Here is a 9753-nt window from a genome sequence, read left to right on the forward strand (position 1 = left end):
TGAAGCTGACTCTGAGAGCGCCGGGGAACAACATCTAATGCATGATTTGAGAGACATTTTGGAGAGATTTAGCTCCTTTTGAATTCTGTCATGGGTACATATAATAGGCAGTGTGTGGGGACAAGAGTCCCCTTAGGGCAACATATCTTCTCGGTGTTTTAGGAACTACTCAACTTGCTCATTATGAGGAGGAAGTCACGACATTCTATACAACCAGCTTCCTGGGCATTCTGCCCTGCTCCCACATCGCAAGACCCCTTTCCTTCCTTTCTTTACATTTTGATAATGATTGGTTTTATTCATGTTCCAAGTTTGGAGTGTTTTTTAACAATTTTTTTATTAACTTAAGTATTTCTTATTTACATGTTGAGTGTTATTTCTTTCGGTTTCCAGGCCAACATCCCCCTAACCCCTCCCCCTCCCCTTTTTATGGGTGTTCCCTTCCGCATCCTCCCCCATTAATGCCCTCCCCCCAACAATCAAATTCACTGGGTGTTCAGTCTTAGCAGGACCAAGGCCTTCCCCTTCCACTGGTGCTCTTACTAGGATATTCATTGCTACCTATGAGGTCAGAGACCAGGGTCACTCCATGTATAGTCTTTAGGTAGTGGCTTAGTCACTGGAAGCTCTGGTTGCTTGGCATTGTTGTTCATATGGGGTCTTGAGCTCCTTCTGGGCTCTTCCAGTTCTTTCTCTGATTCCTTCAACGGGGGTCCTATTCTCAGTTCAGTGGTTTGCTAGTTAGGCATTCGCCTCTGTGTTTGCTGTATTCTGGCTGTGTCTCTCGGGAGCGATCTACATCCGGCTCCTGTAGGTCTGCACTTCTTTGCTTCATCCATCTTGTCTAATTGGGTGGCTGTATATATATGGGCCACATGTGGGGCAGGCTCTGAATGGGTGTTCCTTCAGTCTCTGTTTTAATCTTTGCCTCTCTCTTTCCTGCCAAGGGTATTCTTGTTCCCCTTTTAAAGAAGGAGTGAAGCATTCACATTTTGATCATCCGTCTTGAGTTTCATGTGTTCTATGCATCTAGGGTAATTCAAGCATTTGGGCTAATAGCCACTTATCAATGAGTGCATACCATGTGTGCTTTTCTGTGATTGGGTTACCTCACTCAGGATGATATTTTCTAGTTCCAAACATTTGCCTATGAATTTCCAAAGGCATTGTTTTTGATAGCTGAGTAATATTGCATTGTGTAGATGTACCACATTTTCTGTATCCATTCCTCTGTTGAAGGGCATCTGGGTCCTTTCCAGCTTGTGGCTATTATAAATAAGGCTGCTATGAACATAGTGGAGCACGTGTCTTTTATATGTTGGGGCACCTTTGGGTATATGCCCCAGAGAGGTATAGCTGGGTCCTCAGGTAGTGCAATGTCCAATTTTCAGGAACCCTCAGACTGATTTCCAGAATGGTTCAAGTATGAGTATTTTACCTGGATTTTTTTACGTTTCCATGCATGTACGCACGTTATAATTTTCCGTGATCCTTGGAGCCAGAATACATCACTCTTCCTGTGGCACTGTACTTTTGAAGAGGAGTCAGTATGAGGGCATGTGGGGTGTAAGAATGAACCATGATCCTCGGAAGTGGTAGTGCATGTTCTTAGGCTCTGAGCTACTCTGAGATCCTGTGAGTCCCAGGGATGTAGCCAAGTCATGAGGGGAATTTGTCTGCTTCTTTAGTCCCTGAGACAACTTGCCAGTCTCAACTGAAGCATGGAAAGATGTAAATTTTTCGGCAAGTGTTTTCTACATGCTTGCTTGTCTGTGTGCATGTGTGCCTGTGTGTGCATTGGCTTGTTTGTGTGTGTGTATGTGTGTGTGTGTGTGTGTATCTGCGTGTGTGTCTGTGTGTGTGTGTCTGTGAGTATGTGTCTGTGTGTGTTCTGTGTGTGTTCATTAGTGTATAATAATTTAATGGAGCACAGTGTGAAAAACTTGAAAGATGCTTTCTTTCCAAATACTGTACTAAGTAGCCCTTTTTCTCTGGACCCGTCTTTGTACATGAGGGTGCCTATAAGGACAACGTAGATCCTATTGATCCCCACGTCTTGCAGTTAAAACAGAAATGCTGTCCTGGGCCTACTTTTTCTAACATTTTAAGACAGCAAATCATAAAAACAAATGTAGGCAGTCGTCTAATTAATCTGTACCAGCCAGCCAATTGAGGGACATACTTTAATGCTACATTTACTGGGCTGAGGCAAGTTGAAATCTGAGTTACAGGTCAGCCTGAACTATAGAGCATTTATCAGGAGAACCAGGAATATTCCAATGAGCCCTGTCTGAAACTAAAAACAATAATTTATAAACAACATAATTAATGAATGAATAAAGGAATTACTTTCACAAGAAATTTCAGTCATAATACTTACCTAATATGAAAATCTCACTGTAAGATAATACCAAACTGCAATATTGCCAACCCTGTGGATAGTGGGACAGGAAATAGAAGCTTTGAGAAAATGATGATTTATAAAGTGACATCCTCCGGGGCTGGCGACATGGCTTAGTGGGTAAGAGCACTGACTGCTATCAAAGAGGTTCTGAGTTCAAATCTCAGAAACCAAGTGGTGGCTCACAAACTGATCTGTCAAAAGACCTGATGCGTCTTCTGAAGGCAGCTACAGTGTACTTGTATATCAGACTTAATACACTTTTACAAGGCAAAATTATACATCTCAGTGGTGCTTAAATTCTCCTTGCTCTATCTGCCTCTGCCTCTGCATCTGTCCCTATCCCTGACCCTAATCCTGCTCCTGACCCTGACCCTGACCCTACTCCTGTCCCTGATCCTGGTCCTGACACTGCCTCACATACTCACTCTCACAGTCACTTACACTCTGACCCTGATCCTGACCCTGACCCTGACCCTGACACTGACCCTGACCGTGACCAGATCTCTGCAGACCCTTATTGTGAGTCTGACACTACGTTTTTACCAGGGAAGGGATAACAAGGAGATTATTTCAGGAGTTTCAAACTATCTACTGTAGAATTCTTTTTATATCACCACTTGTTTTCTCTGTAAATTGTAGGGGAACCATTTTAATTGCTTTGAGTCATCAATCGAATCAAGGATGTATTCCAAATTCATCGGGTAACAATTGAAACTTAGCTGTAGTTCATCAGTGACTCCAGTGTTCTCGAAAGGATGATTTGTAACTGATATGTAAGTGCAGGAAGATGGCATTAGTGTGAGAGTTTAGTCCTGTCTTGGTTTCAGTGGGATAAATACCAAGGCCAAAACTACTAGTGGAGAAAAGGGGCTTTTTTTTAAATTAATAACTCACACTTTCTAAATCGCATCAGCTAAGGCAGTCATGATAGGACCAGAATCAACGGTGGAACATGGAGATATGAACTGAAAAAGAAATAAGTTAGAATACTGGCTTAATCTCCTCCAGGTCACCTGAATGTGGTGAAAATAAACAGCAAAGAATGAAAAAGAAAAATGGACAAAGTATGTCAGAAAGTTGATCTACATAAGAAAATAAGTTCCTGCCCCTGATAATGCGTGTAAGATCATTTGGATGTTAAGTTCTACCTGACAGGTTTTAAAATGTATACTTTTCATTATTTCTACTCTATGAGTGTTTTCCCCTGAAGAAGGTGTCTGTTGTCTGTGTCTAAATCCTCTAGAGGTCAGAAGATTACTTCAGATCCCCTTGCAGTAGGAATTACAGGTGGCTGTGTGATCCAGGGTGGGCTCTGGGAATTAAACTCAGGATCTTCTGCAAGAGCAGCCAGTGCTCTTCCCCAGTGAGCCATGCATGCCTGCAGCTCCACATTTGTTCATGTCTGAAGAAGGTAGTAGAAATGCACAACACGTCCAGAGGAGATAACTATAGATAAAAGTTTGCACGTGACTGACAGAACACAAAATAAAACAAAGACAAAAACAGTTCAAAGAGATAGAGAAAAACATGAGAGGTAATCTGTGATCTATGGGGAGTTCTGTCCGGGACGGAACTACACTACTGAAAATCACAAAACAGTCATGTACCTAACCCTGACCAGTGCTAAGATTGGTCCAAATGTATTGGCCTCATTGACCATGGCTTCAGGCCAGGAAGGGCCATGGTTTAACTGATCCACAACAGGAATCTATCAGATAAGCCTCAGGTCGACGACTAGACAAGGTAAATGTTAGAAGCAGCAGGATTTCTAAGGTCCATGTCCCATAGGCCAGAACCACGTGGATCCTATGGCTTCCAGCAGGTCTGCTGGTCTCCAGAACCCAGAGATTAAATAGGTTGTTCACCTGACTAACAGAGATCCGGCAGCTGCACAGGTGATTTGTCTCCTGCAAAGGCTTGGTTCTTTCACTGAGGACAGGAATTCGATTTGCAGCTCCTACCCTGTGGCTGTCTCTGCCTGGGTTCTGGTGCCTCAGCGCTGTTCGCCCTCTTCTGGTCCGTGCAGGTATTGCACACCTCAAGTGTCCATGCAAACTCACGGGTACACACAGAACCATCCCCCTGCTTCACAGGTGGTAAACTATAATGAATGAAGTGGAGAGTAAGAGTCTTAATCTTATGGGCAAGGTAGAATAGGAGACTGCGATCACTGTGTGTGCTCGCAGAAAACCGCAGAAATAGAGCCCATCCCGCCCCCAGGCATAGACAGCACGGGGAGGAGGGATCTAGCACCAGGAACTGAGGAACCTGCCGGGCTTTTGAAGTCGGACTTTTTGCTTGGCGGACACAGCTACAGAAAGGTCTCAGAGCGCAGGTGATGCGAAAGGAAGAGCCCTGGGATGCGAAAGATTCCTAGGCCTATTTTCCGTGGTGTGACCAGGAGCAAACCAGATGCCTTTCAGATTGCTTCTATTTCCTTCCCTAGAGAGAGGCCGGGAGTAGCGGCGAGCGGCTGGTCAGTAGGACTTTAACCGGACACCATATTGGCCTCTAGATTTGCAACAAGTTTGGACACCGGGTAAGCAGTTGGTTTCTCAAACACTCGTGGAGAGAGAGTCTTGGGAGACCATACGTAAATGTCTTAATCTGCATGGACATTCAGACATTTGGGAAAGAGAAGGCATACTTTTCCTAGGGTGGGGAGATATTCTCACCATGGAAGAGAATATCGAGAGCATTTTTTCCGGGTATTTTGTGGCGAAAGGCACACAGAGGGCTGTACCCAGCATTGCAACTTGCATAGGCACACAGCTGGATCATTGGTCCCGGCTTTTTGAAACTTAGATGTCGCTGATGGCTTTACATGGAATCCATTCAGGGGCCATGATCTTACTAAGGAGTCCAGGTAGGGAATAGAAGTGCACAAGGGCAAGCTAGGCATGTAAACCATTGATCACCATGCACCTGAACCTTAGACTGCCAGGGCACTGGATCTAAAGTTAATAATTTGTGAGCCATTTTGGAAAGATTTAGCTCATTTTGAGTTCTCTGTGTGGTATGGCTCATATTGAATAGGGAGTGTGGGGGAGTAGAGACATCGTACCCCGATGGTCATTGCTGTAGAAGGAGATGTAAGCTTTGTATGGCGTTGTTGCAAGTGGAAGTCTAGGCTACCTGAGGAGCTGAAAGCGCTCATAAGGACTGAGCAAAATCTCCAGAACCAATAAGCCATTTTTTCAAAAAATTGATCACCATGAAGCTGACCCTGAGAGAGCCGGCGCACAACACCTAATGCATGATTTGAGAGGCATTTTGGAGAGATTTAGCTCCTTTTGAATTCTCTGTGCAGTATGGGTACATATAATAGGCCGTGTGGGGGAGCAGAGTCCCTTAGGGCAACATATCTTCTCAGTATTTTAGGACCTACTCAACTTGATCGTTATGAGGAGGAAGTCACGACATTCTATGCAGCCAGTTTCCTGGGCATTCTGCCCTGCTCCCACATCGCAAGACCCCTTTCCTTCCTTTCTTCCATTTTGACAATGATTGGTTTTATTCATGTTCCACGTATGAGGGTTTTACCTGGATTTTTTTACGTTTCCATGCACGTACACATGTTATAATTTTCTGTGATCCTTGGAGCCAGAATACATCCCTCTTCCTGTGGCACTGTACTTTTGAAGAGGAGTCAGTATGAGGGCATGTGGGGTGTAAGAATGAACCATGGTCCTCTGAAGTGGTAGTGCATGTTCTTAGCCTCTGAGCCACCTCTGAGACCCTGTGAGTCCCAGGGATGTAAATCAAGTCATGAGGGGAATTTGTCTGCTCCTTTAGTCCCTGAGACAACTTGCCAGTCTCAACAGAAGACATTTAAAAAGATGTAAATTTTTCTGCAAGTGTTTTCTACATGCTTACTGGTCTTTGAGTGTATGTATGCCTGTGTGTGCATTGGCTTGTTTGTGTGTGCGTGTCTGTGTGTGTTCTGTGTGTGTTCATTTGTCTATAATAATTTAATGGAGCACAGTCTTTTTTTGGGGGGTTCTTTTTTTCGGAGCTGGGGACAGAACCCAGGGCCTTGCGCTTCCTAGGTAAGCGCTCTACCACTGAACCAAATCCCCAGCCCCAATGGAGCACAGGCTTAAAAACTTGAAAGATTGTTTCTTTCCAAATACTGTACTAAGTAGCCCTTTTTTTCTGGACCCGGCTTTGTATATGAGGGTGCCTATAAGGACAATGGAGATCCTATTGATCCCCACGTCTTGCAGTTAAAACATGAAATGCTGTCCTTGGCCTTCTTTTTCTAACATTTTAAGACAGCAAATCATAAAAACAAATGTAGGCAGTCGTCTAATTAATTTGTACCAGCCAGCCTATCGAGGGACATACTTTAATGCCAGCATTTACTGGGCTGAGGCAAGTTGAAATCTGAGTTACAGGGCAGCCTGGACTATAGAGCACTTATCGGGAGAACCAGGAATATTCCAAGGAGCCCTATCTGAAACTAAAAACAATAATTTTTAAACAAATAATTAATGAATGAATAAAGGAATTACTTTCACAAGAAATTTCAGTCATAATACTTACCTAATATGAAAATCTTACCGTAAGATAATACCAAACTGTAATATTGCAAACCCTGTGGATAGTGGGACAGGAAATAGACAGAAGCTTTGAGAAAATGATGATTTATAAAGTGAAATCCTCCGGGGCTGGCGACATGGCTTAGTGGGTAAGAGCATTGACTGCTATCAAAGAGGTTCTGAGTTCAAATCTCAGAAACCACATGGTGGCTCACAACCATCTGTCAAAAGATCTGATGCGTCTTCTGAAGACAGCTACAGTGTACTTGTATATCAGAATTAATAATTTTTTACAAGGCAAAATTATACATCTCAGTGGTGCTTGGAATTCTCCTTGCTCTATCTGCCTCTGTCTCTGCATCTGACCCTGTCCCTGCCCCTGATCCTTCCCTGACCCTGAGCCTGACCCTGACCTGACCCTGACCCTAATTCTGACCCTGACCCTGCCTCACACTCTCACTCTCACAGTCACTTACACTCTGCCCCTGCCACTGACACTGCCCCTGCCCCTCCCCTGACCCTGACCCTGATCCTGCCCTGACCCTGACCATGAACCTGAACCTGACCCTGACCCAGACCCTGTACCTGACCCTGACCCTGCCTCTCACTCTCACACTCACTTTCACTCTGCCCCTTACGGTGACCTGATCCTGACTCTTATTCTGACTCTGACACTACGTTTCTATTAGTGAAGGGTTAACATGCAGATTATTTCAGTTTTCAAAATATCTACTGTAGAATTCTTTTTATATCACCACTTCTTTTCTCTCTAAATTGTAGGGCAACCATTTTAATTACTTTGAGTCATCAATCGAATCAAGGATGTATTCCAAAGTCATCGGGCAACAATTGAAACTTAACTGTAGTTCATCAGTGACTCCAGTGTTCTCAAAAGAATGATTTGTAACCAATATGTAAGTACAGGAAGATGGCATTAGTGTGAGAGTTAAATCCTGTCTTGGTTTCAGTGGGATAAATACCAAGGCCAAAACTACTAGTGGAGAAAAAGAGCTTTTTTTTTAATTGACAACTCACACTTTCTAAATCGCATCAGCTAAGGCAGTCAGGATAGGACCTGAATCAGAGGTGGACCATGGAGATATGAGCTGAAAAAGAAATAAGTTAGAATACTGGCTTAATCTCCTCCAGGTCACCTGAATGTGGTGGAAATAAACAGCAAAGGATGAAAAAGAGAAAAGGACAAAGTATGTCAGAACGTTGACCTACATAAATATACTGAAGTCTGCCCCTGATAATGTGTGTGATCATTTGGATGTCAAGTTCTACCTGACAGGTTGTACAATGTATACTTTTCATTATTTCTACTCTATGAGTGTTTTCCCCTGAAGAAGGTGTCTGTTGTCTGTGTCTAAATCCTCTAGAGGTCAGAAGATTACTTCAGATCCTCTGAAGTAGGAATTCCAGGTGGCTGTGAGATCCAGGGTGGGCTCTGGGAATTGAACTCAGGATCTTCTGCAAGAGCAGCCAGTGCTCTTTCCCCAGTGAGCCATGAAGGCCTGCAGCTCCACATTTGTTCATGTCTGCAAATGCGGTAGAAATGCAATATTTCTCAACAGGTCCGGAGGAGATAACTATAGATAAAAGCTTGCACGTGACTGACAGAACACAAAATAAAACAAAGACAAAAACAGTTCAAAGAGACAGAGAAAAACCTGAGAGGGAAATCTGTGATCTATGGGGAGTTCTGTCCAGTACGGAACTACACTACTGAAAATCATAAAACAGTCATGTACCCAATCCTGACCAGTGCTAAGATTGGTCCAAATGTATTGGCCCTATTGACCATGGGTTTCTAGCCAGGAAGTGCCACAGTTTAACTGATCCACAACAGGAATCTATCAGATAAGCCTCAGGTCGACGACTAGACAAGGTAAATGTTAGAAGCAGCAGGATTTCTTAAGGTCCATGTCCCATAGGCCAGGAACCATTTTAATGGATCCTATGGCTTCCAGCAGGTCTTCTCGTCTCCAGAACCCAGAGATTAAATATGTTGTTCACCTGACTGTCAGAGGAGATCCAGCAGATGCAGAGGTGACTTGTCTCTTGCAAAGGCTTGGTTCTTTCACTGAGGACAGGAATTCGTTTTGCAACACCTACACTGTGGCTGTCTCTGCCTGCATTCTGGTGCCTCACGCTGCTCTGCCCTCTTCTGGACAGTGCAGGTACTGCACACCTCAAGTTTCCATGCAAACTCACGGGTACACACAGAACCATCCCCCTGCTTCACAGGTTGTAAAGTATAATGAATAAAGTGGAGAGTAAGAGTCTTAATCTTATGGGCAAGGTAGAATATGAGACTGTGATCACTGTGTGTGCCCTCGCAGAAAACCGCAGAAATAGAGCCTATCCCTACCCCCAGGCATAGTCAGCACGGGGAGGAGGGACTTAGCACAAGGAACTGAGGAACTAGTTCCTGGGCTTTTGAAGTCGGACTTTTTGCTTCGCGGACACAGCTACAGAGGAAAGGTCTCAGAGCGCAGAAGCAACCCCTGGGATGCGAAAGATTCCTAGGTAAGCCTATTTTCCCTGGTGTGACGAGGAGCAGACCAGATGCCTTTCAGATTGCTTCTATTTCCTTCCCTTAGAGAGAGGCCGAGAGTAGCTGCTAGCGGCTGGTCAGCAGGACTTTAACCGGACACCATATTGGCCTCTAGATTTGCAACAAGTTTGGACACCGGGTAAGCAATGGATGCCTCAAACACTCGTGGAGAGAGAGTCTTCGGAGACCATACATAAACGTCTTAATCTGCATGGACATGCAGACATTAGGGAAAGAAGGACTGCTTT

This window comes from Rattus norvegicus, chromosome X (assembly GCF_021556685.1).
Source record: "Rattus norvegicus strain SHRSP/BbbUtx chromosome X, alternate assembly SHRSP_T2T, whole genome shotgun sequence".
Classification (NCBI taxonomy): Eukaryota; Metazoa; Chordata; class Mammalia; order Rodentia; family Muridae; genus Rattus; species Rattus norvegicus.